At 45.7% G+C, this 23,615-nt stretch overlaps 1 long non-coding RNA gene across 2 annotated transcripts; it reads right to left on the reverse strand.

Annotated features, from left to right (window-relative positions):
* Window positions 1-50: 50 nt before the first annotated feature.
* On the reverse strand, window positions 51-6,084 carry LOC131512868 (uncharacterized). Of its 2 annotated transcripts, none has more exons than XR_009262347.1 (5): window positions 5,772-6,084; window positions 4,728-4,827; window positions 2,884-2,979; window positions 1,746-1,844; window positions 51-920 (listed from the first exon to the last, which is right to left on the reverse strand). It is a non-coding gene; the product is annotated as an uncharacterized LOC131512868 (long non-coding RNA). The 2 variants fall into 2 exon arrangements; XR_009262346.1 differs by having other exon boundaries at window positions 4,728-4,918.
* Window positions 6,085-23,615: the final 17,531 nt, after the last annotated feature.

Here is a 23,615-nt window from a genome sequence, read left to right on the forward strand (position 1 = left end):
CCGCCGCCGCCGCCGCCGCTGCTGCCGAGCCGCCCGGGCACGCGGCGCGGCCGGGCTCCGGGGCGAGGGCTGCGCTCGCCGCGCGCTGCGCTCCTGCACACCTGCTCCCGGGCGCCGCGCCCAACGCTGCGGCCAGAGCGGGCCGGCGGGGCTGCAGCCCAGGTGCGCCGTCAGCTCAGGGGGCCGCCGGCAGGTCGGCAGGTGGACGGAGCCGCAGACGCGGGCGTGAGCTCATCCCGGGCACCCGGCGCCCCGACTGCGCAGCAAGCGGCCTCCCGTGCGCCGGCCCTCAGCCTCCACATCCAGGCAGCAGGCGGGCGGGCAGGCTCATCTTTCCTCTCCCGCGGCCCGAATCGCAGTGAGCCCTCGCTAACCTTCCCTGCCTGGGAGGCGGGCGGGCGGGCGGGCGCGGAGCGAGCGAGCGAGCGAGCGAGCGGCGCGGAGGCGAGCGGGGACCCCCTCCCCTGCCTCTGGCCGCTGGGGCGCTCTGCAGTCTTAAAGCAGCAGCGGAGAAGTGGAGCCGGACTGGAGAGGCAGGAGCGACGAGAGCGCAGCCACCACACAGTCACGCACAGTCATCAGGATGCGTTTCTTAGAGGCTTAAATAATCATTTCAACGGCCGATTATTTTTAGTTATTTTCTTGCAGGTTGCTAATAAGACACGGCCGGGGGTGGCTATTCCGGAGGCCTGCCAGCTAGGCAGAGGTGACCATGAGATGTTAGCCGTTTTAGTAAAATGTGCAGCCGGATTCAGATTTCGTATTTACTCTCCTAAAAGTCCAGCTCATTTGCCCGGAGGGAAAAGGCCGCCTCCAAATCCTTCCTGCTCCTATAATGATCTCGATGGTTTCACGGGCTAATTTTTAATTATCTCAAATACATTGTCGAACACAAACACAGGCAATTCTAATTTTGCTCTCTGGATGGTGCAAAAAAAAAAAAAAAAAAAAAAAAGCCTGATTAAAATTGGTAGTAATTTGAGTAATTCCAAACCTACAACCCCTTCCATGTTACTGTGAAAAGCCAGTATGATTTTATTTCCTGAGTGTTCTGTATGGTTCTTGAAGTCACAATATTAAAATAAAAGCCTTAAAAGGGACATGCACCCATGTTTCATCACTTTGCAAAAAACAAACAAAACAAGTTGGAATGCACCCCAATTTCGGATCCAAGGTAGAATGCTCAGGGACAGGGCAATCAGGCCTGAGGACGAGAAGCGTCCGGGGTGGAGGAGGTGGGCTCATGGGAAACTAGTGGGCCCCATGGTTCCCTCCATATGCAAAAGGAGAGATAAGCACACCTACAACGGCTCGCAAAATAACAGGAAAAGCAAATGGTGAGGCAGAAACAAAATGGTGCTTTACCAGAGTTGGGCACAAGATGGCCAGGCCCTGTGTGGGAGGAAGGGCCAGCTGAGCCAGTGATGCTGCGCGCTCGCCATTGCTCTGCAGCTGGTCACGTGCTGCCGCCCACTCAGGACCGCAGGCCCAGCCCTGCCCTACCCGGCCCCCGGGTGTCCTCCGGCTTTGCACCCGTGGGGTGCTCGCTCACTGGGCTCTCCTAAATGCAGCCCGGGAGGGCAGGGGAGGGCGTGATTTCTGTTCCCACGTCCAGCTCCTCGACCCATTCATTCAGTGCACAGAATGCTAACTGCACACCGGCCATGTGTGAGGCTCCTCTCCGCCTTCACAGTCAGGCGCTCAGGCACTGGGATCAGACATCAGAGCACCATTTGGCCACTTACCTGAGGTGCGGCTTGTGCCTGGTTATTGTCACGTGCAGAACGAACATTCCCAAGGTTCCTAACTCGTGTGGTTGTGCGTCTCCTTAGCCTGTGTGGTCCCTGTAATAAATCATGGCACGGCTATGGCTGGGACTGGGATCCCGTGCAAAATGAAAACGGGGAGTGCCTTTTTCAAAAGGGAAAGAATCGCTATTAAAGACTAAAATATGAAACTTTTCCCTTTGTTTCTCAGTCTCTCTCAACCGGTAGTGGTGGTTTTTATTTCCTATGCCTTACTCCCTCGGGCCTGGGAATGGTCCCCCCCCCCCCCCCCCCCCCCGCAAGGGCCGCAAGGGCGTGTGACTCAGCACAGCCCCAGGAGCTCCCATCTACCACCCTCCACTGGGCCAATGCACTGTGCCCCCAGCAGGGTCCTGCCTTTCCCACAGGCCACTGCCCCGGTGCACAGTAGATAGAAGATTCTCAAGGGGCTTCTGTCTGCAAGCCGGGAAGCACTTGTAGCCAGATCAGGGGTGGTGAGAGTCTGGCCCTGGTCAGGTCACCTGTGGAATGTATCCCCAGCAAGGGCAGCCTGGGGCAGGGGCAGTCCCCGCTAGGCCCTCCCCTAAAATACCACGCAATCTGCATGCGCAGCCTCAACACTCCCTGCAGCCTCAACACTCCCTGCGTGCCCACCCAAGGCCCCTACTAGGCACACTGAGGGTGACAGCATCCAGACCTCCTCTTCTCACATTACCCAGATGGCACTGGCTGCAGGATGGGGTGGGGAGGAGCCTGGTCAAGACCCAGGGCACCACGGCAATGAGGGAGTGGGTAGGCAAGAACCCCTCCTGCGAAGGTGGCAGGATAGCACAGGAGGCATAAATGCCAAATCAACATAATTGTTCAAAGCAATGAACATTTCAAGATGGCAACTGCAGAGCATTTAACCCCAAGTGCAGGTCCTTCTGGGAGGCAGGACTCCAGTGCAAATGCGGGGGATTTGACCCCCAGGAGGCCAATGAAGGGTCTGTGGCGGTCTATCTAACACACCTGCCCCAGATTGACCAGGTTAGTAGTGATCTAGAATAGGCTTAACAGAGCAGCTCTTCCCACAAAGACTTCTAGAACATATTTCAAAATAAAAACACACATATACCACAAAACTGTGAGCTCCGTGAACGGAGGCGCCGTTATCTCTCCTGCTTAGGAAGCTGTCCCCGAGGCCTGGCACATGTACACACCCAGGAAACAGCTGTGAAGCGGAATGCAGATCTGTAATGCAGGGAGCAAGCGAAGCCTGCTCTAAGATATGTACACATTACGCTATGTGGAAATTCAGAAGAGAAAGAGAATACTCACCCTCACCCTTGGAGAAGTCTTTTGGAGGGAAATGGCAATCTAGCTGAGCCTGCCGGTTCCATGAAGATGTCAAGACGCAAAATTGAATCAGGGGGAAGGGGGTGCTCTACCCTGATCAAGCAGACACCAGGAACTTGAGCAAATACACTTCGGTTTTAACTTGTGTTATTTCAAAACCCCCTCAGGAGTTCTGGGAGTTCTAAAGGGTGAAACTTGAAAGTGACGCCCTGCACCTGGCCTGGCAAGGGGAGGCTGAGGAAACTGACCAGCTGCTTCAGCGGGTCTGCCCCAGGTGCAATAAACAAGGCAACTTACATGGGAGGCTTGCCCTCCCCTGCATAGAACCGCATCTCCCCCAGACTTCCAGAATCCTAGAAGTTTATAGAGAGGCCTTGAAGAGATCCAGCTCCGTGTACCCTCCAGATGGTCTCAGTTGCACCTTACTCTCTCCAGGTTGTATCGTTGAAGGTGCTTGGGGGGGCGGGGCAGGTGGAGGGGAAAAGAGCCTGGGGCCAGCCCTCAGTCTACCGGAGGTTGTGTCCTCTCCATAACCTCTCCCAACAATGGAATTCTTTTTTTGTATTCCAACTTAATGTTAACACCTGGCCTCCTGAAAATCAACCTCTGACCTGAAATGAAGCATTCTGTAAGTTATTGTCTTCCCGTCCCCCCCCCACCCCCCACACAAGACAGATAAAAGTGTCCTAGGCTACTTTTCGCCCACTTGAATTATGCTAAATAGGAAACAAGGACCGTGGGGGTGGGGGGCGGGGCAGCAGCATCTGATTTCATCGTCTGTTTCTCCTCCATGTTCTCTTGCAGGATTGAGAAGAGCATCTCTCTCTCTAGTGGTGGCAATTGAGCCACGTTCTAAAGGAGGGGCTAGGGTGACACATAGATGGGATGGGTGAGGAGGCACTTGGGGTTACAAATGTCAGCAGTGGCCGCAGTGGGAGGGCTCGCTCCTTTCTGACCAAGGGGGCAAGTAGTTGCCCAAAGTGAGCCTGCAGAAGCGTCCTCTGGATGCCCAAACCGGATGACTGAAAGCCACGGAAATTTCTGGTCTCACAGTCCTGGAGGATGGAAGTCCAAAATGAAGGTGTGGGCACAGCTCTACTTCGACACCTGTAGGGGAATCCTTTCTGCCTCTCCCAGCTTCTGGTGGCCGGCAGGCGGTCCTCCCCGTTGTCTGGCTTGTAGGTGCCTCGCGCCAGCCCATAGCTTCACGTGGCCTCATCCCACTGCGTGACCGTGTCTCTTCCGCTCTTTGTCCAAGGACGGCAGTCATACTCGATGAGTGACTCATCCCAATCCAGTATGGGCCCATCTTACTTACATCTGCAACTTGTAACGACCCTGCTTCTAAATACGGTTGCATTCTGAGATACCGGGGGTTAGGGTTTCAGTATATGGTTTGGAGGAGACACAACTGACCCCGTAACAGGACCCAAGAAGCCTGAAATCAAAAAGCAAAGGGCATGGGAAGGGTGTCCCAACAGAAATGGCCATGGACCCCACACCCCTTGCTCGTGCTGTGTGTACCAGAGACCCCCGCGTGGTGCCCAGAGAAGGACTTCAGGCTCTCTGGAGCCTCGATTTCTTCCCTTGGAAAATGAAAATAAGCATATATGTTCTTCTTACCTTACAGATTGTCAAGCTGACAAAATGAGGTATGGGAGCTGGTTTGATAGGGGTTACACCGAGCACCGCCACCTACGGTCATTACTGTCTGAGGCCGGACCTGTAGAAACATGCTGAGTAAATTGACGATCCTGGAAGCTGGTACTTCGGTTGAAATGAAATCAGGCACTATTATACTTCCGGTCTGAGAACTGCAAAGGGTAGAGAGGGCCAAGAGTGTCCGGGGGCCGTCCCTTTTTTTCCTCCACTGAGCTCATGGACACCTTCCGCAAATACTCAGAGCATGCATGCTACTTACAGCAGCTAGAATGGTCCCCGGGAGCTCAGAGAGGAGTAAGTGTGGAGCAGGGAGGTAGGGGGCACTAGGCAGCCTCTGGGTTGCTTGAAATGTTCTCTGTGTCTGAGTGGAAGTCACAAGGATACATACACACATAAACATTCGTTAAGCTGTACACCTAAGATTAGTGCACTTACACACTTGACTGTACATTTAAAAAAAAATCGTGGCTAAGACACTGTCCCTACTAACCTCACAATTCAATGGGGGATTCGGATAATAGTTGCGATAATTTGATGAAATAAACTCTGTAATTGGGGGGTGGCACATTAATTCAGCTAGTGGGTGTGTGTTGGGAACAGCGTGCAGGAAACGAGACAGGAACAGAGGAACTGGTGCGAGAAGGGTTTGGACTTCATCGTGAAGGTGAGCGGAAGCCACTGACCTATGGGAAGCAGGAAGTGCTATGATCAGATTTATGCTTTGGAAGCATTCCCTGCTAGGGACGCGGCGGAGAACGGCCAGGGGACTTGAGAAGGTCACAGGATGACAGTCAGAAAGCTAGCCTGAGTCCAGATGGAGAACAACTGAGACCCCCATGAGAGCCACGGTACTGGGACGAAGACATTTGCATCCTGTAATATTGGGACACAGTAGGCAGGTGAGACCGTCAAACTCGGAAACACCAGTGATGGCGATGACAGCTGCCGTCACCATCATCATGGTGGTTATTCAGTGCTGGCATGTCCGGTGCTGTGGATGCTTACCAAATTCAATTCTGCTCTGTGACATACGTGCCATGACTGTCATTCCCATTCTTCAGCTGGGGGAGCCTCAGCTCAGAAGGGTCCAGAAACATCCAGGTAGGGGCAGAGCTTGAATCCAAGGACAGCCCTCTATGTCTGGCAAGGATCAGTGTCCTCAGAACAGGGAAGAGATGGCAGGAAGTGGGGACAGAGAGAGGAGAAAGTGGTGAGGGACAGGGAGGAAGTGGTGAGAGGGAGAGAAGGAGGAAGCGGTGATGGAGAGAGAGGAAGTGGTGAGAGGGAGGGGGAAGCAGGGAAAGATAGGGAGGAAGTGCTGAGGAGAGGGAGGAAGTGGTGAGGGAGGAGGAAGGGAGGGAGGGAGAAGGGAGGGGGGAGAGAGGGAGAGAGGGAGGGAGTGGTCAGAGAAAGGGAGGAAGTAGTGAGAGGGAGGGGGGAGTGGTGAGAGAGGGAGGAAGTGGAGATGGAGAGGCAGGAAGTACTGAGGGGGAAGGAGGAAGTGGTGAGGGACAGGGAGGAAGTGGTGACAGAGAAGCAGGAAGTGGTGAGGGACAGGGAGGAAAGGCGAGGGAGAGGAAGGAAGTGGTGACAGAAAAGCAGGAAGTGATGTGAGGGAGAAGGAGGAATTGGTGAGGAAGAGTGGGGGGAAGTGGTAAGAGAGAGGGAGGAAGTGGTGAGGGAAAAGCAGGAAGTGATGAGAAGGCTAGGGAGGAAGAGGTGCGGGAGAGGGAGGACACTAAGCTGACTCCCGGGATCCATCTGGGTGCCTGTGTGGACAGAGGAGCCGCCGACCAAAAACAGGGACACCACCATCTCTCAGAGGCTTTTCACGTTCCTGTTCTCTTCTACCATCGCACCCACCGCTGTAATGCAGCCAACATGATCTTTTACACACACACACACACACACACACACACACACACAAGATCACGGGAAGCTCCGTTCACATCTCTCCATTGCCTTCTGATCTTTCGCTCAGTCCGCACCGTGGCTGCAGGCCCTGTGCCCCTCCGCTACCACCAACTCCGCCACCTCCACCCTGCTCTGTGCGGTAGGTCTCCTGCTGCCTCCCCACTCCCACCCTGGACATTGGCTCCTGGCCTCTCCTCAAACACAACCAACACGTCCCCACCCTCTCCATAAACACCGTTCCCTCGGCTGCCCACAGAGAACCTTCCTGACAAGCCCCCAAACCGCAGCATATTCTGCCCTGCAGTATTTACCCTCCATATTTAATTACACACATAGGTATTTATTCCTAGGTACATCCACCTCTGTGATGGCTGGGGCCTGGTCTTTCTCTTCCCTGTCGCAGTCAGCAACCCTACAACAGTGTCCAGCATGTAGTAAGTGCTCAGTGGACATCTGCTGAATGACGACAAAGAAAGGCGGGGTTTCAAGAGAAACCGCACGTGAGGCAAGACCCCCCCCCCCCAAGGCCTTTGCTACATTTCATCCACCTGCTGGGAGGCGGAGCGGATTCGAAGAATGGGAAGGGACCCCAGATGGAAGGGGAGAAAGCCTTCTTACACGTCAACTCATCTCAATCTGCGTAAACATTTCATCAAAATAAATCCTTCTTTACTCCCAACCAGGCAGGTGCCTTGCTGGTAGCCACTCTAACAAGTTAATTTTCAAATGAAGAGTTCCTGAATCTAGAGATTTGAATTTTAAGAAAAGGTCAAAACAGGTTGGTATCAGAGGCGTCTCAGAAGCAGAGAACGCTTCACAGGGAAGCATGGGCCCGTGGGAGCGGGTGCATCACGCAACCCCAGACTCAGTGCAGGAGGGCAGCCTGGCCGGGAGGAGGGGAGACGGCAGATCATGACAGAGTCCACCGGCAGGAGCCCAGGAACCCAAGAGCCCCTGCGGCCGAGCCCGTGCGAGTCGGCCTGAGTCCGAAACCAGGGGTTACAAACCACCCCCTGGTGAGACTTGAGAAGTTCAGCGCTGCTGGCTTTGGGCCTCCCGTCAGGTGGTGCCCCGGCTCTGGACGTGGAGAAGGAATCACACACGGGGTTGGCCTGTGACTTTGGCACTGTCTGACAGCGACCCAGTGCGGCCCTGAGGGCGGCAGTCGGGGAGGCAGTCCGGGGCCATCGGGTGATCCCCGTGTCCCCAGCCACAGCTCAGCACACCAGACGGCACTAGACAAGCAAAGGTCTCCTCTCGATTTACAGGAACCAAAACTGGACATCTTTAGAGGAGTCAAACGGGATACGATAAAATTGGACCCTCCCTCATTTCAGACATATTTAAATGCTTCATGTGAAAAACTAACCAAAAAACCCCCACGTTGGAAAGATGAAAAAGAAATGTTTTTGAACCAAGCGATTCAGATAGTAGAATATCCTGGAAAACGTACTTGTGACCGAGGGGCCAGGGATATACCTGTAAACACGACAGAAAGTCCAGAGGCTGTAAAATAAAAGACAGTCGACTGCGAGCATTCATTAAACAGCAAAATATAGCAAAACAACATAGAAGGCAAAGGTGGAGTGAGTTGGGGGCCCTGTCGCCACACACAGGACAGCTAATGTCCCAACAGCAACAGAAGACTGAACACTCACCAGTCGATAACAAAAAGACGATCGAGCCAATGGAAAAACGCGTCCAGGATTTGAACACAACCATTCACAGAAGACAACACCAGCCAGCGGACCTGAGGGGACGCTCAATCACGTAAATAGGCGACAAAATGGAAATTTAAATAAGAATCACACATTGCCTCTCACCGCAAAACCCAAAAGTAAGCAGGTGGAATCCTAATGTTGGCGGGGTGCAGGGAGAAAAGACACTTTCAGATACTGCTGGTGGCGACGCAATGTGTTTGTAGCTTTCTTTATTGTTAACAGATTCTGGCAATATGTATTTTAAAAAAAGCAAAACAAAACAAAAATACACTTACCTTCAACTTAGCAATCCTACTCTTGGGAATCTCTCCCATTGAGGTAAAAAATAACCAGTACTTAAAGCTATTTGCACAGTGCTATCCACTGAGCATTGTTTGCTGAGACAATAGACAGAAAAAGAAAGAATGAATAAGAGAAAAATCATCTGAGCGCCCCTCAGTGAGGGACGCCGAATAAATTTTAGAACACGCAAACATTTGGAACATCACAGTCAAAAACAAAAAATCAGTGATGTGAGGACACTTCCATCACATTTAATTGAGAAAATAAAGATGCAGAGGAATATATAAAATATCTAATTTCATAAATCAAACAATAACAGAAAGCCTATATGCGTGTGTGTGCGTGTGTAAGTGCATATGTGTGTGCAGGCAACTTCGTAAAGGTGGGAAAATGTTGCACACCAGATAGAAACATCTCTTCCCCGACTGGGCTGAGGACGGGAAACGGGGAGAAAGAAGCAAGAAAATCATTGAAAGAAAAAAAGGAAGAGGTTGATTTAGAAAAACCCAGTACAACAACGTATAACGTGAGCTCTTTGTGTGAAATCGGTTGCAATGAACGTAACGGTAGTTGTCTGCGTAACAGTAGATCCATATTTTACTTGTTTATTACCTTTTCTGGGTTGTTCGATCCTTTTTATTTTCTTGATAAGAAGATCTAAAATTACGGGCGCCTGGGTGGCTCAGTCGGACGAAGTCCGACTTCATCTCAGGTCACGATCTCACATCGTGAGTTCGAGCCCCGCGTCGGGCTCTGTGCTGACAGCTCAGAGCCCGGAGCCGGCTTCGGATTCTGTGTCTCCCTCTCTCTCTCTGCCCCTCCCCACTCACGCTTTGTCACTATCTCTCGAAAATGAATAAACATTAAAAAGAATTGTTTAATAAAAATAAAAATATTAAATTAAAAGGCAATCATGAAATAAAATAAAGTCAACTGGGAAGGCTGACGCAGTCTGTGGGCGCCGTAATGCAAAGGGCACATGCGGAGTAGGAGTGCTGACCCTAAAGGTCCACATTCGCTGGTCTCCTTCCCTCCTGACCTTTCCGGTCCTGCCTTGTTACACTGAAAATGTGTTGGGTGAGAGCTCATTCCGACTGTCTCTTACAAAAACCCCTAGGGAAGGTTCACTTCCCCACTGCCCCACAGACGCTGAGCCATCGGTTAGGGGAGGAGTCAGAAGCCAACACCCAGAGGAGGTGACAGAAGAAAAGGAGGCTGGTCTCCAGGGCTCACCTGGTTCAAGCACCTGCACAGGTGAGCGCTCAGGGGAAAGGAAGGGAGATGGGGTGGTTATGGAAGAAAGGGCAGAGTGTTCGTGGAGCTCTGTGGTGGGCAGAGCTGGAAAGGAGAGACCTTCCACTTGGAAACTGTGCCCAAGTTCGGCCGTGCAAACTCGGCTTCTCCTTCTGTGCCACGTCTCCCGTCCATTGCCTTGCAGAAATGTGACATCGTGCACTGACCGGGGACAGGATCCTTTCAGTTTAGGGAGGCCCACGGGAGCAGCTAAGCAGAACTCACAGTGCACAAAATGGGCAATGACATCTTTCTTCATACCAGTTTCCATGGATTTTACCAAATTTTAGGCAAACTTTTGAAGAGCAACTCTCAGTATTTTAGTTTCTTTATTACTATTTCTCTAGGAACAGTAGTGGATATTATTCCAGGGATGGGTATGAGGCAATTAAAAAGTAAATAATATTGGGAGTGCCCAGATGCCTCGGTTGGTTGAGCATCGGGCTCTTGATTTTGGCTCAGGTCATGATCCCAGGGTCATGGGATGGAACCCCACACGGGATGCTCAGCATGGAGCCTGCTTGAGATTCTCTCTCTCTCTCTCTCTCTCTCTCTGTGTGTGTGTGTGTCTCTCTCCCCCTCTGCCCCTTCTCCTGATTCTCTCTCTCTAAAAGTAATTAATTAATTAATATTTGATTACCAGAGCTAGTGATAGCTTTTTCTCTCCATGACAAGGGGCACCCATTCAATCCTCAGCTGATGCTTTCCAAAGTAGGCAAAAGACCTCAGGGTATGACTCACAACTGGAACATCTCCTTGTTCATTCAACATACTTTGTTGAGCTCCTGTTACGGACTGGGATGGTGGGCACAAGTGGGCGGCAACCACTTCTCTCGAGGTGCTTCCAATCGGCGTCACACCCACCACGTGGAAACTCTGCTCACTCTGGTTCGTTTCGGAGAACAACGCAAGGAGGGTCACTTATTAAATCCTAACTGATCTGTATCCCGGGGTTGTCTTAGAGACTTTTCTTCTCGTGCCGTTTGCTGTCACAGAAAAGACCGGCCCCACACACGTGCAAAGAGGTAAGTGGATGGAAAGTCATTGAACTGCAAGTGAAAACAATATATATCCACTACTGGCCCCAGTTAGATACGGTACAGCTAGCCAATGGAATACTACGCCGCCATTAAAAAGATGAGGCAACCTCATAGCCCGTATACCACCGTCAGGATGTTTTGAAGCGGAAGAAGTCGGGTGGGGTAATTTCACGAAATAGTCTTCTCTTACCAAACAGATGTTTTCTGATTACTTTTATTTCGCTTTACATGCATATTTGTACTTTTTCAATTAAAAGTCACTAGCATAAAAAGACACCAATGAGCTATAGGAAGATATTGTCCATAACTCTGTCCGATAGGTCAGAACCAATATGTTAGCTCTTAGCCCCATGTGGCTATTTATGTGTTAAGGTGCATTAATGAAAATCGAATGAAAATTTAGTTTCTCAGTTGCACTACCCACGTTTCAAGGGTCCAGCGGTCATGCGTGGCTAGTGGCTAACACATCGACAGTGAACACAGAGAACATTTCCATTATTGCGGACAGTTACATCGGACAGTGCTGGACCCAGAGCCAGAGAATTTTTCTTGAAATATCTCGGCCTTCGGTGTTCCTCGTAGAATTGATGCAAAAGAGAAATAGGGAATGGATTTTGCATTACAGAACAAGGCAGGCATTAATGTGCATCTCTCCCTCTCTCTCTCCTTGTTAACCAGCAGGAATGTGAGAAACTCATCCCTACAACTTTTTACAGTGTCATGACTTACAGCTCTAAAATATTTCGTATATATTTTAAGTATTACCATGTCTGGGGACTTTTGCCACCTGGAAACCTAAATTGATCAATAGTTATGGACGCTGGTTGCAAGAAAAAAGTACCAAAAATAAGCGACAGCCCCAAATCATCCTATTTTTTTTCATTACTGTATAAATTCTGGAACCTTCTCCCTTTTTTGGATCCCTCATTCTCTAACTCGTTTAGGCTTCTGAGGACCCTCTCGACTCTGAGAAGCCACAAGTATAATCCCAGCTAAGAGTGAAGTTCGAGGAACCATGGAGCCCTAAGGGTTGCTATCAGTATATCAGATTCAATAAACACAGAGAACCAACAAATCAGTTAGGGATCGCCCACCCATGTCTACTCTGAAAATTACATCCGTGCCTCTTAATCAATCCAGTGGGAACTTACGTATTTTCTAGCCATTCAAACCAATAAACCATTCAGTTCTTATCCTTGCCCTTCAGAGAGAACACAGCTTATTCTCTCCTCTGTGCCTGGAGCCGCCTTAGTCCCAGACAATAACATATCAGAGCATCGTCTGGCTGGAGAGCTGGCCTCCTGGAACTCTCTGTGGAGGACACGTGCATGTCATTTGTTAATAATAGTATCTTCAACACAGAGCCCCACACCCAACCATCTGTTAGGTTGGGGGTTTCCATAATCAACCACTAGAGGAAAGAGTGGGGATGAATACAAAACGCTCTCTCACTCCATGTCTGTTTCCTGTCTTTGGACTTCCTAGAAGAAAATGTGATGACCTGTCTTAGAGGACAGAACTTCCAAGCTGCAGAGAAAACGCAAAGCTGCGGTCGTACCTGCAAGCAGAGATCCAGAGGGAGCTTCCTGCTACCGTGAGAAGAAAGTAAATCTCACACCGCTGCAAGCTCCCCTCTCTCTCGTTCCCACACTTCCGTGTCAGCGTCGGCTTATCATCACAACCTGATCTGAACTCACCACACGGGGAGGTGAGGCCAAAGTGGGGGGCGCCCAGCTGACCAGGAGCGTCCTATGCCAGGCCAGCCCCTTCCCCGGGTAGCCTCGGACAGGCCAGCAGGGGGAAGGTGTGGGAAAATAGCAGTCTTCTGCCGGTCGGTGCTACGCAGACTGTGGAAACCCAGCACCTATATCCCTCGTATGGATCTGCCACAGTTCGGAAGATGCAAAGGAATGAAACACGATAGTTCTGTTTTTCTCTTTATCCACCAAAGTGCTCTGATTATAAATTAAATAAGTACTGAAAAGTTCACATTTGTCAACCATTATCCAATCCATTCCTATGGATAATTTTGTGAACTATTTTTTAATATTTATTCTTTTGAGAGAGAGAGACAGAGAGAGAGAGAGAGAATGAGTGGGGGAGACAGCAGGACAACGGATCTGAAGCAGGCTCTGTGCTGACAGCACAGAACCCAATGCGGGGCTCGAATTCACGAACCACAAGATCATGACCTGAGCCAAAGCGGATGCTCAACTGAGTCACCCAGGCGCCCCTTTTCCTGTGGGTGATTTTTAAGTAAACGTAACAGTGGTTCATTAATGCCGTGCTGATAAATGATGACGTGTTCTTCATAAATTAACTTTCTTAACAAAATTTGTCTTTTAGGTGAACGAAAGGAATTTCTTCAAATAAAGATTCATATCACCAACTTCAGACTCAGACAAATGAGGGCTACGGTTTGTCCTTCCAATTACTAGTAAAGGGACCTTGAGCAGCTCACTCCATCTCTCAGGGCCTCAGTTTCCTCATCTGCAAAATGCAAACATCAACAGAACATGACCCGGAAGTCTCTTGTAAGGTTTAAACAAAGCATCCTCCCTGCTCAGGGCTGTGCCCGAAACATCAGAAATGCTTGATTTGGCAATACTTTTGACAGTGATTTGTTGCATCCTGACTTCTTACGGAACGCATGTGGAGCTCTAAAATTTTTGCTGATAACTTAACCTCATCATTATGAGCCTCACAATGTAGGTCAGAGGTCTATTTGTCCCTGTACTTAGTGGCCCTGTTGCATCTGGGGAACTCTATTGTTTGGCATATGGGAGCAGTTTCTGGTAAATCTCCCCTTCCGTATTCATATATTTCAATCTGCTATGAGCCCGGAATCCAGGTGACCAAGTAAGTTCCTATTCTGCTTAAGACAGATGCAAACGGGCTTAGGGGCAGTGATTCTCATGTTAGAATCACCCAGGGAGGTTGGTCGGGAGTGGGATCAAGGCTCCGGCAACTCTGACATAAGTTGCCCAGATGAGTTCAGTGGGCCACCCGCTTTGTCAGTAAAGGTCAGTTCCCTCATTCTCCGCTGGCATCCCAGGAGGTGCAGTAGGAGACCCACCCGCAGTAAGTGTGGCTGGAGGGCTGGCTCAGGACGTCCCATCCAATAGATGGGCCAAGGTCAAAGACTGCTTTATAAATCCAAAGCCAATCTAGCTTCCCCAGGGAGGTAGAAAGATGGAACAAAAGCAAATTCAGTCCTTCATCCAGCGCTGAGGTTACCATGTACTGGCAGACCCTTTGCAATGCAGGAGTGAACAAAATAGACATGGCCCCAATTCCCTGCATGCAGGAGACCCATGTGGAGCAAATCAAACCAATAACTGCACAAGAAATTGAGTAAGTATTCACTTATTTAATAAATAAATCCAATACAGCCAATAACTGCACAAGAAATTAAGTATTCACTTACTTAATAAATAAATCCAATACAGCCAATAACTGCACAAGAAATTGAGTAAGTGTTCACTTACTTAATAAATAAATCTAATACAAACAATAACTGCACAAGAAATTAAGTAAGTATTCACTTACTTAATAAATAAATCAAATACAACCAATAACTGCACAAGAAATTAAGTAAGTATTCACTTAATAAATAAATCCATTACAATTAAATAATTGCACTGATGAAGGTGGAAAAGTACAAGCTAGAGATATACCAAAGGAGTCCTTAACCAAGGGTGGGAGATCAGACAAGGCATCAGACAGGAGGAACAGAGGGTAGGGTACTGGTCGGCTAGGACTACTGTAAGAATGCACCACATACCGGGCCACTTACACCACAGAAATGTATTTTCTCACAGTTCTGAAGGCCAGAAGTCTAAGATCAATATGTCTGCAGGGCTGGTTTCCTCTGAGGGCCGTGACAGAGACTCTGCTCCAGGCCTCTGTCCCAGCTTCTGGTGGCTTCCTGGCCATCCTCAGTGTTCCTTGGTTTGTAGAAGCATCACCCAAATTTCTGCCTTCATGTTTGCATAGTGCCCTCACTCTCTGTACAGTCCTGTCTCTGTCCAAATTTCCCCCATTTTATTGGATTACTGGCTTAGGGCCACCTTAATGATCTCATCTTAACTTGATCATCTGCAAAGACCTTATTTCCAGTTAAGCAGTTAAGTCACATTCACAGATGCTGTGGGTTAGGACTTCAATAGCTTTGGGGGAGGGCGGACACATCTCAACCCATTACATGTGGCAAGGAATTGGGCTAGGTGAAGGAGGATGGGGAAAGCATCACTAGAGAAGAAGCTTGTGCCAAGGCTCCAGGCCAGGAGGGCTGCTACACTCACAGAACAGCTGGGAGTCCTTGGAGCAGGAATTTGGTAACCAAGGGAAAGAGGTGTGGTGGTGCAGGCAGCCGCCCAATCCTGCAAGGCTCTGGCAGACTTTATTTGGAATGGGGGAGCCAAATGGGGAGATGGAAACCAGAGGCGTGGAGGGTGAGGTGTAGCAGAACCAGCAAGATGGACAAAGGCAAGAGCCCCTCTGCCACAACAGCTGACGACTGAAGGTTTAATTCTAGAGAAGGAGAGAATCTCTAGGCTGGGTGGAAGCAGACACAGTTGAGAACTGAATACAAATTGGAAACAGGGCATTAAAGAAATGTTTACGCCCTGATTTGGGACTTCCCGAGCTTCTTCCCTACTCAGGCTCTCTGCAGTTTGGCAGCCAGAGATCACCCTGGGATTCCTGGTCAGTCCAAGAAAAGGGCATAAAGACACTGACATGCAGAGCTCCCCCAATGAAACCATCCAGGCAGAATACGCTATACTTTTCAGTGCTTCTCAAACTTCAGCACGAATAAAAATTATGGGGAGAGGGGCATTAAAATACAGATTCCTGGGTGCAACCACCAGAAATTCGTATTCAGAAGGTCCAAGAGGGTCTCCAGAACATCCATACCTAATAAGCACCTGGGAATGCTGACACAGCTGGTCCTCACAGACCACACTTTGAGAACCATGACTCTCAATGAGAGTCGATGAGCTGCCAAACAACATTTTATAATTCTTCTCTCAAATACAGAGGGGCGCCTGGGTGGTTCAGTTGCGTGTCCGACTTCAGCTCAGGTCATGATCTCACAGTTTGTGAATTCAAGTCCCACATCGGTCTCACTGCTGTCAGTGTAGAGCCGGCTTCAGATCCTGCATCCACCTCCCTCTCTGCCTCTCTCTCTCTCTCACACTCTCTCAAAATAAATAAATAAAACTTAAAAAAAAACATTTAAAACTACAGAGATTAAATATTCAAAAGTGCAAAAGACACGTGAAGAGAGCATTACTTATGAAAGTGAGTGATCAAAACAAATAGGAAAAAAAATAGTGACTTAGAGGAAAGAGACTCTTCAGCAAGAAAACTTCATTAGATCAACCAATAGTCTCGGGGAGAAAAGGTAAAAGATACATATCCATAAAAATAAGAACAAATGCTATTTTTTAAAGGAAAAGTCAAAAATCAAAATCAAAGTTCTCAGAAACTGAAAATATGATAGCAACATTGATATATCCAATAGAGGGGCTGGAAAGAATGATCTAGAAAGCAAAACAAAAATTTAGAGAAAAGTTTTTTTTTTTTAATTAGAGGACCAGTCCATGGAGGCTGACATCTAAATTAAAGGAGATAAAGAAGGAGGAAAGATCACATGGAAAGAAGAAAGTCATCAATGAAATAATTCAAGAAACTTTGTTAGATCCAAAGGACATGATTTTCTGGACTGAAGAGGACCATCAAATATCCAGCACAAAAGATGAAAACAGACCTATACCTAAGCACACTATAAAATTTTAGAGCACAGCACTAAAGATACTATAAACTCCTAGTAAAAAAAAAAAAATCAGGTTTAATACACAGGGTTAAGAATCAGCATGACATTGCATTTCTCAAAAATGGTGTTAGAAATTAGAAAGCAGAAGAACATGTCATACAAAATCACAGGTAAAATTATTTCCAACCTAAAATCCTGTGCCCAGGTAAGCCAACTATTAATAACTGGCATCAGTACATTTTCATAATACAAGGTTTCAAAAAATATACCTCCCCTACACCCTTTACCAAGGTCATACCGAAGGATGAGCGTCACGACAATGAAACTGAAACCAAGAAAGAAGATGTGACATATAGGATATAAGAGGTCTAAAACAAGACAGAGATTCAGACAGTCTCCGGGATCGATCATGGTGAGGACCCCAGAGAGCAGCTGGACCACAAGCCCGGAGAGCAGTGAGTCCAGACAGTGTCTGCTCAGAAGCTCCTGGAGAGATGTCTTCAGAGAGGTAAAACTCGTAAGACACCTGGATGTTTGAACACATTGTGGGGAGAATTACACAAATGGAAGAGGGTGTGGAATTCGTAGTAAGCACATAGGAAACCAAGCAAACAAAAGACCCAAATGGATGTTAATTCTTGGGAAAACAAATGTTTAAAAATGGGAAGGAAAACAAAAGGAGTATACTGTGTAGCTCAGCTGTGAAAGTTGATGGTACTCAAGACACTGGATATTGAAAATATAAACATGGGATGTCGGTATAATCAACATTACAACTATCTTGAAAGATGCATGATGGAAGCACATGTGCACAGGGCGAAGTCAGAGTGAACTAAAGCTCGATCCTCATCTGTCATGGGAAGTTAATAGTACCTAAAACTGGAATATTTTTTTAGGTTGTTATTTACGTATTTTGAGAGAGAGGTAGGAGGGAAGGGGCAGAGGGAGAGGGAGTGAGAGAATCCCAAGCAGGCTCCACACTGTTGGCACAGAGCCCAACATGGGGCTCAATCCCACAAACCTTGAGATCATGACCTGAGTCAAAATCAAGAGTGGGACACTCATCTGGCTGAGCCACACAGGTAACCACTGGAATATTTTTTAAAGATACTAGATAAGCACAGTCCCTATCAAAATAACACCAGCATTCTTCACAGAGCTAGACCAAACAATCCTAAAATTTGTATGGAACCAGAGAAGACCCCAAAAAGCCAAAGAAATCCTGAAAAAGAAAACCAAAGCAGGAGGCATCACAATTCCGGACTTCGAGCTGTATTACAAAGCTGTTATCATCAAGACAGTATGGTACTTGGCACAAAAACAGACACATAGATCAATGGAATAGAGAATAGAGAACCCAGAATGGACCCACAAATGTATGGCCAACAAATTTTTGACAAAGCAGGAAAGAATATCCAATGGAAAAAAGAGAGTCTCTTCAGCAAATGATGTTGGGAAAACTGGACACGACATGCAGAATGAACCTGGACCACTTTCTTACACTATACACAAAAATAAACTCAAAATGGATGAAGGACCTAAATGTAAGACAGGAAACCATCAAACTCCTAGAGGAGAAAACAGGCAACAACCTCTTTTACCTAGGCCGCAACAACTTCTTACTTGACATGTCTCTGGAGACAAGGGAAACAAAAAGAAAAATGATCTACTGGGACCTCATCAGAACAAAACGTTTCTGCACAGCAAAAGAAACAATCAGCAAAACTAAAAAGCAACCAACGGAATGGGAGAAGATGTTTGCAAATGATACATCAGATAAATGGTTAGTACCCAAAATCTATAAAGAACTTATCAAACTCAACACCCAAAAAACAAATGATCCAATGAAGAAATGGGGAAAAGACATGAATAGACACTTTTCCAGAGAAGACATCCAGATGGCTAACAGACATGAAAAAATGCTCAATATCACTCATCGTCAAGGAAATACAAATCAAAACCACAATAAGATACCACCTCACACCTGTCAGAGTGGCTAAAATTAACAACTCAGGCAACAACAGATGTTGGCGAGGATGCGGAGAAAGAGGATCTCTTTTGCACTGCTGGTGGGAATGCAAACTGGTGCAGCCACTCTAAAAAACAGTATGGAGGTTTCTCAAAAAATTAAAAATAGAACTACCCTAAAACCAGCAACAACAGTGGTAGGTATTTATCCAAAGATACAGGAGTGTTCTTTTGAAGGGGCACATGGACCCCAAAGTTTATAGAAGCACTATCGACAATAGCCAAAGTAGGGAAAGAGTCCAAATGCCCATCGACTGATGAATGGATACAGGAGATGTGGTATAAATAAATAACAACTTCAAAGCATATCTTGTAAATATGTTCAAAGAGCTAAATCCATGCTTCAAGGATTAAGAGATGGTATGATAACAATGTCTTATCAAATTGAGAATATTAACAAAGGGATAGGAATCATAAAAACAAGCCAACTGAGAATTCTGGAGTTAAAAGCCTAATAATCAAAATTAAAAAACTTACTAGATGGGCTCAATTGTAGCTATGAGTTGGCAGAAGAAGGTGTCAATGAACTTAAACATGGGCCAATAGAGATCATGCAGTCTGAAGAACAGAGAAAAAACGATGAGACTACACTGTCTACACTGTATGTTAGTTAACTTGACAATAAGTTGTTAAGAAATGATAAAAAATTTTTAAAAAGACTGAGAAGAGTAAACACAGTCTCAGTAAATGTGGGAAATTATTAGGCATGCCAACATAAGGGTAATGAGTGCATCACAAGAGAGAGAAAGGAACACAAAAGATATTCAAAAACAATGGCTAAAAACAGCCCGCATTTGATGAAAATCTTTAATCCATGTATTTCAGAAGTTCAATGAACTCCAGGTCACATAAATGCAAGAGATCTAAACCCATATCTGTTATGGAGAAGATTTTGAGTGCCAAAGACAAAGAGGAATCTTGAAATCAGCAAGAGAAAAACACTTTATCACATACAAAGGAACCCCACCAATATTAACAGCTGACTGTCAGCAACAATGGAGGCCAAAGCAGTGGGGTGACATATTCAAATTGCTAACTGGAAAAAAAAATACTGTCAACCAAGGATCGTATATCCCACAAGCCTATCTTTCCAAAGTGAAAGTGCTATAATAACATTACTAGAAAGAAAGAAAAAAAACCCAGAAAATTCATTGCTAGCAGACTTGACTTACAAGAAATACTAAAGGATGTACTTCAGACTGAATGAAATTGACATCAGACAGTAATCCAAATTCATACAAAGAAACAAGGAGTATCAATAAAGGTAATCACATAGTTAGTTGTTATTGTAGTTACATATATATGTAGTTAATTCCAAATATCTTCTCCTTTCTCTCCTGTTTTAAAAATCAATTGCATAAAGGGCACCTGGGTGGCTCAGTCGGTTGAGTGTCCGACTTCAGCTCAGGTCACGATCTCATAGCTCGTGAGTTCGAGCCCCGTGTTGGGCTCTGTGCTGACGGCTCAGAGCCTGGAGCCTACTTTGGATTCTGTATCTCCCTCTCTCTGCTTCTCCCCTGCTCACACACTGTCTTTCTCTCTCTCAAAAATAAAATAAAAGATTAAAAAAATCAATTGCATAAAAAATGCATGTAATTTCATTATTGGTCTTTTATCATACAAAATTATAACATATTTGGCAATAACAATACAAAAGAGGCCAATGGAAACAAAATTATATTGAAGGAAGAAAATAACACAAGAAGATAACTCAAATCTACAGAAATAAATGAAGAAAATCAGAAATGGTGAATAAGGTTAATATAACAAATTTCTAATTATATAAGAAAGTGGAGGAAGAAGTGGAGTTAAATAGGATTACCATTTCCATAATCTCACTTGAATTGAGTTAGTCTAAACCTAAAATACATTTTTTAAGTTTATATATTTATTTTAAGAGGGAGAGAGAGCCAGGTAAGGGCAGAGAGAGAGGGCAAAAGAATCTCAAGCAGGCCCCATGCTGTCAGCACAGAGCCCAATGGGGAGCTCCAACTCACAAACCATGAGATCATGACCTGAGCCAAAACCAAGAGTTGGACACTCAACCGACTGAGCCACCCAGGGACCCCTAAAATACATTCTGATATGAAGATATATATTGTAAATCTAGAGCAATCACTAAGAAAAAAAATCCTAGATAATACATAGTGAAAGCCATTAAAGAAATTAACATTAGAAAATGCTCACTTAATGCAAAAGAAATCTGTATATGAGACAAAGAAACAAAAAAAAAACCATATAGAAAACAAAGTAAAAGGGTACATAAATTCAACCATATCAATAATAACACTAAACGTGAATAGGTTAAATAATCTACCCAAAGGCAGAGATTGTCAGACTGGACAAAACAAAAATAAGACCTAACTACATGGTATCTAGAGAAGACACATTTTAAATGCAAAGATTAAAAAAAAAGGTTTGAAAGTAAGAGGGTAGAAAAGATATACAACAACCATAAAAGAACTGGAACAGCTATATAAATATTATACAAATTAGACTTTACAACCAAAACAACCAAAAAAGTGTTTCTAGAGATAAAGAAGGAAATTTTATAATGATAAAACATCAATTCTTCAACAAGATATAACAGTTATAAACACATATGTCCTAATGACAGAGTCCCAAAATGAGTGAAGCAAAACTGACGGAACTGAAGAAAGGATTAAATAATTCAAAAATAATTATTGAATACTTCATTTCAGTAATGGATGCAACAATGAAGCAGAAATCAACTAGACCTAACAGACATCTCTAAAGCACCCAACAAGAGTAGATTACACATTCTTCTCAGGTGTACATGGAACATTCTCCACGTAGACCATATACAGAGCCATCAAATGAGACTGAACAAAGAGTACTGAAATCATACAAAGTATGTTCTCTAACCACAAATGAAACAGATGAGTAATCAATAACAAAGGGAAGTTTTGGAACTTCACAAATATTCAGAAATGACACTACATGCTCCTAAATTACCAATGGGTTGGAGAAGAAATCTAAAAAGATATTGGAAAATATTTTGAGATGGAATGAAAATGAAAGACACAACATACGCAAAGTTGTGGAATGCAGATGAAGTGGTGTTTTAGAGGGAAATTCATAGCTGAGGACGCCTATATTAAAAAATAAGAAAGATCTCAAGTCAGTCACCTACATTTCTACGTTAAGACACAGGGGAAGAAAAAAAGTTAAGTAAACCTAAAGCAAGCAAATGGAAGGAAGTAATAAAGATCAGACAGAAAGGAATGAAATTAGAAAATAGAAAAAACAATAGAGAAAAGCAATAAAATGAAAAGTTTCCTGAAAGATCAGCAAAATTGGGGGTGCCTGGGTGGCTCAGTTAGTTAAGTGGCCGACTTCAGCCTGGGTCATGACCTCACAGTTTGTGAGTTTGAGCCCTGCATCGGGCTCTGTGCTGATGGCTCAGAGCCTGGAGCCTGCTTCAGATTCTGTGTCTCCCTCTCTCTCTGCCCCTCCCCTGCTCACACTCTGTCTCTCTATCTTTCAAAAATAAATAAACACTTTAAAAAATCAACGAAATTGGTATGTCTTTTGTAGATTGACTAAGAAAAAAGAGAAAAGATTCAAATTACTAAAATTAGGAAATAAATGGGAAATTGTGGATCTACTAAAAAATATTGAGGGAGTATAATGAACAAATACATATGAGTAAATTATATAATTTATACAAAATGGGCAAATTCCTAGAAAAACACAAATTCCTGACACTACTCAAAAAGAAATAGAAGGGGAGTCTGGGTGGCTCAGTTGTTTAAGCATCTGACTCTTGATTTGAGCTCAGGTCATGATCTCAAGATTCGTGGGATTGAGCCCCATGTTAAGGCTCTGCACTGATGGTGTGCAGCCTGCTTGAGATTCTCTCTCCCCCCCCCCTCTATGCTCCATTCTCTCTCTCTCTCTCTCTCTCTCTCTCTCAAAATAAATAAACATTAAAAAAAAGAAATAGAAAATCTAAACAGACCTATAACAAGTAAAGAGATTGAATTAGTAACCAAAAACCCACAATGCTCAGACTCAGATGGCTTCACTGGTTAATTCGACCAAACATTTAAAGAGTAAATAATACTAACTCTTCATAAACTCCTCCAAAAATTAGAGAGAAATTTGCCAATTCACACTAGGTCAATATTAAACTGAGGCTAACACCAGCCAAAAATGTCACAAGAAAACTACAGAACAATGTCACTTATGAATATAGATGTAAAAAGTTGTATCCAAATGCTAGACACTGAATCCAGCCATATGTAGTCTGTTGCATTTGGTCTTTTTTGTTTAGTTTTGTCTTTTCTCCACTTGAAGAGTCCTCCTTAAAATTTCTTGCAGGGTTGGTTGAGTGGTCACGAATTCCTTTAATTTTTGTTTGTCTGGGAAGCTCTTTATCTCTCCTTCTATTTTGAATGACAGCCTTGCTGGATAAAGAATTATTGGCTGCATATTTTTCTGATTCAGCACATTGAATATATACTGCCACTCCTTTCTGGCCTGCCAAGTTCCTGTGGAATGGTCTGCTGCAAACCTGATCTATATTCCCTTATAGGTTAAGGACTTTTCCCCCCTTGCTTTCATAATTCTTTCCTTGTCTATGGATTTCTTGAATTTGACTGATATACCTTGGTGATGGTCTGTTTTTGTGGAATCTATTGGGAGTTCTCTGTGCTTCTTGGATTTTGATGTCTGCATCCTTCCCCAGATTAGGAAAGTTTTCTGCTATAATTTGCTCACATAAACCTCTGCCCCTTTTCCTCTCTCTTCATCTTCTGGGACTACTATG

The sequence above is a fragment of the Neofelis nebulosa genome, chromosome 5 (assembly GCF_028018385.1).
Source record: "Neofelis nebulosa isolate mNeoNeb1 chromosome 5, mNeoNeb1.pri, whole genome shotgun sequence".
Taxonomy (NCBI): domain Eukaryota; kingdom Metazoa; phylum Chordata; class Mammalia; order Carnivora; family Felidae; genus Neofelis; species Neofelis nebulosa.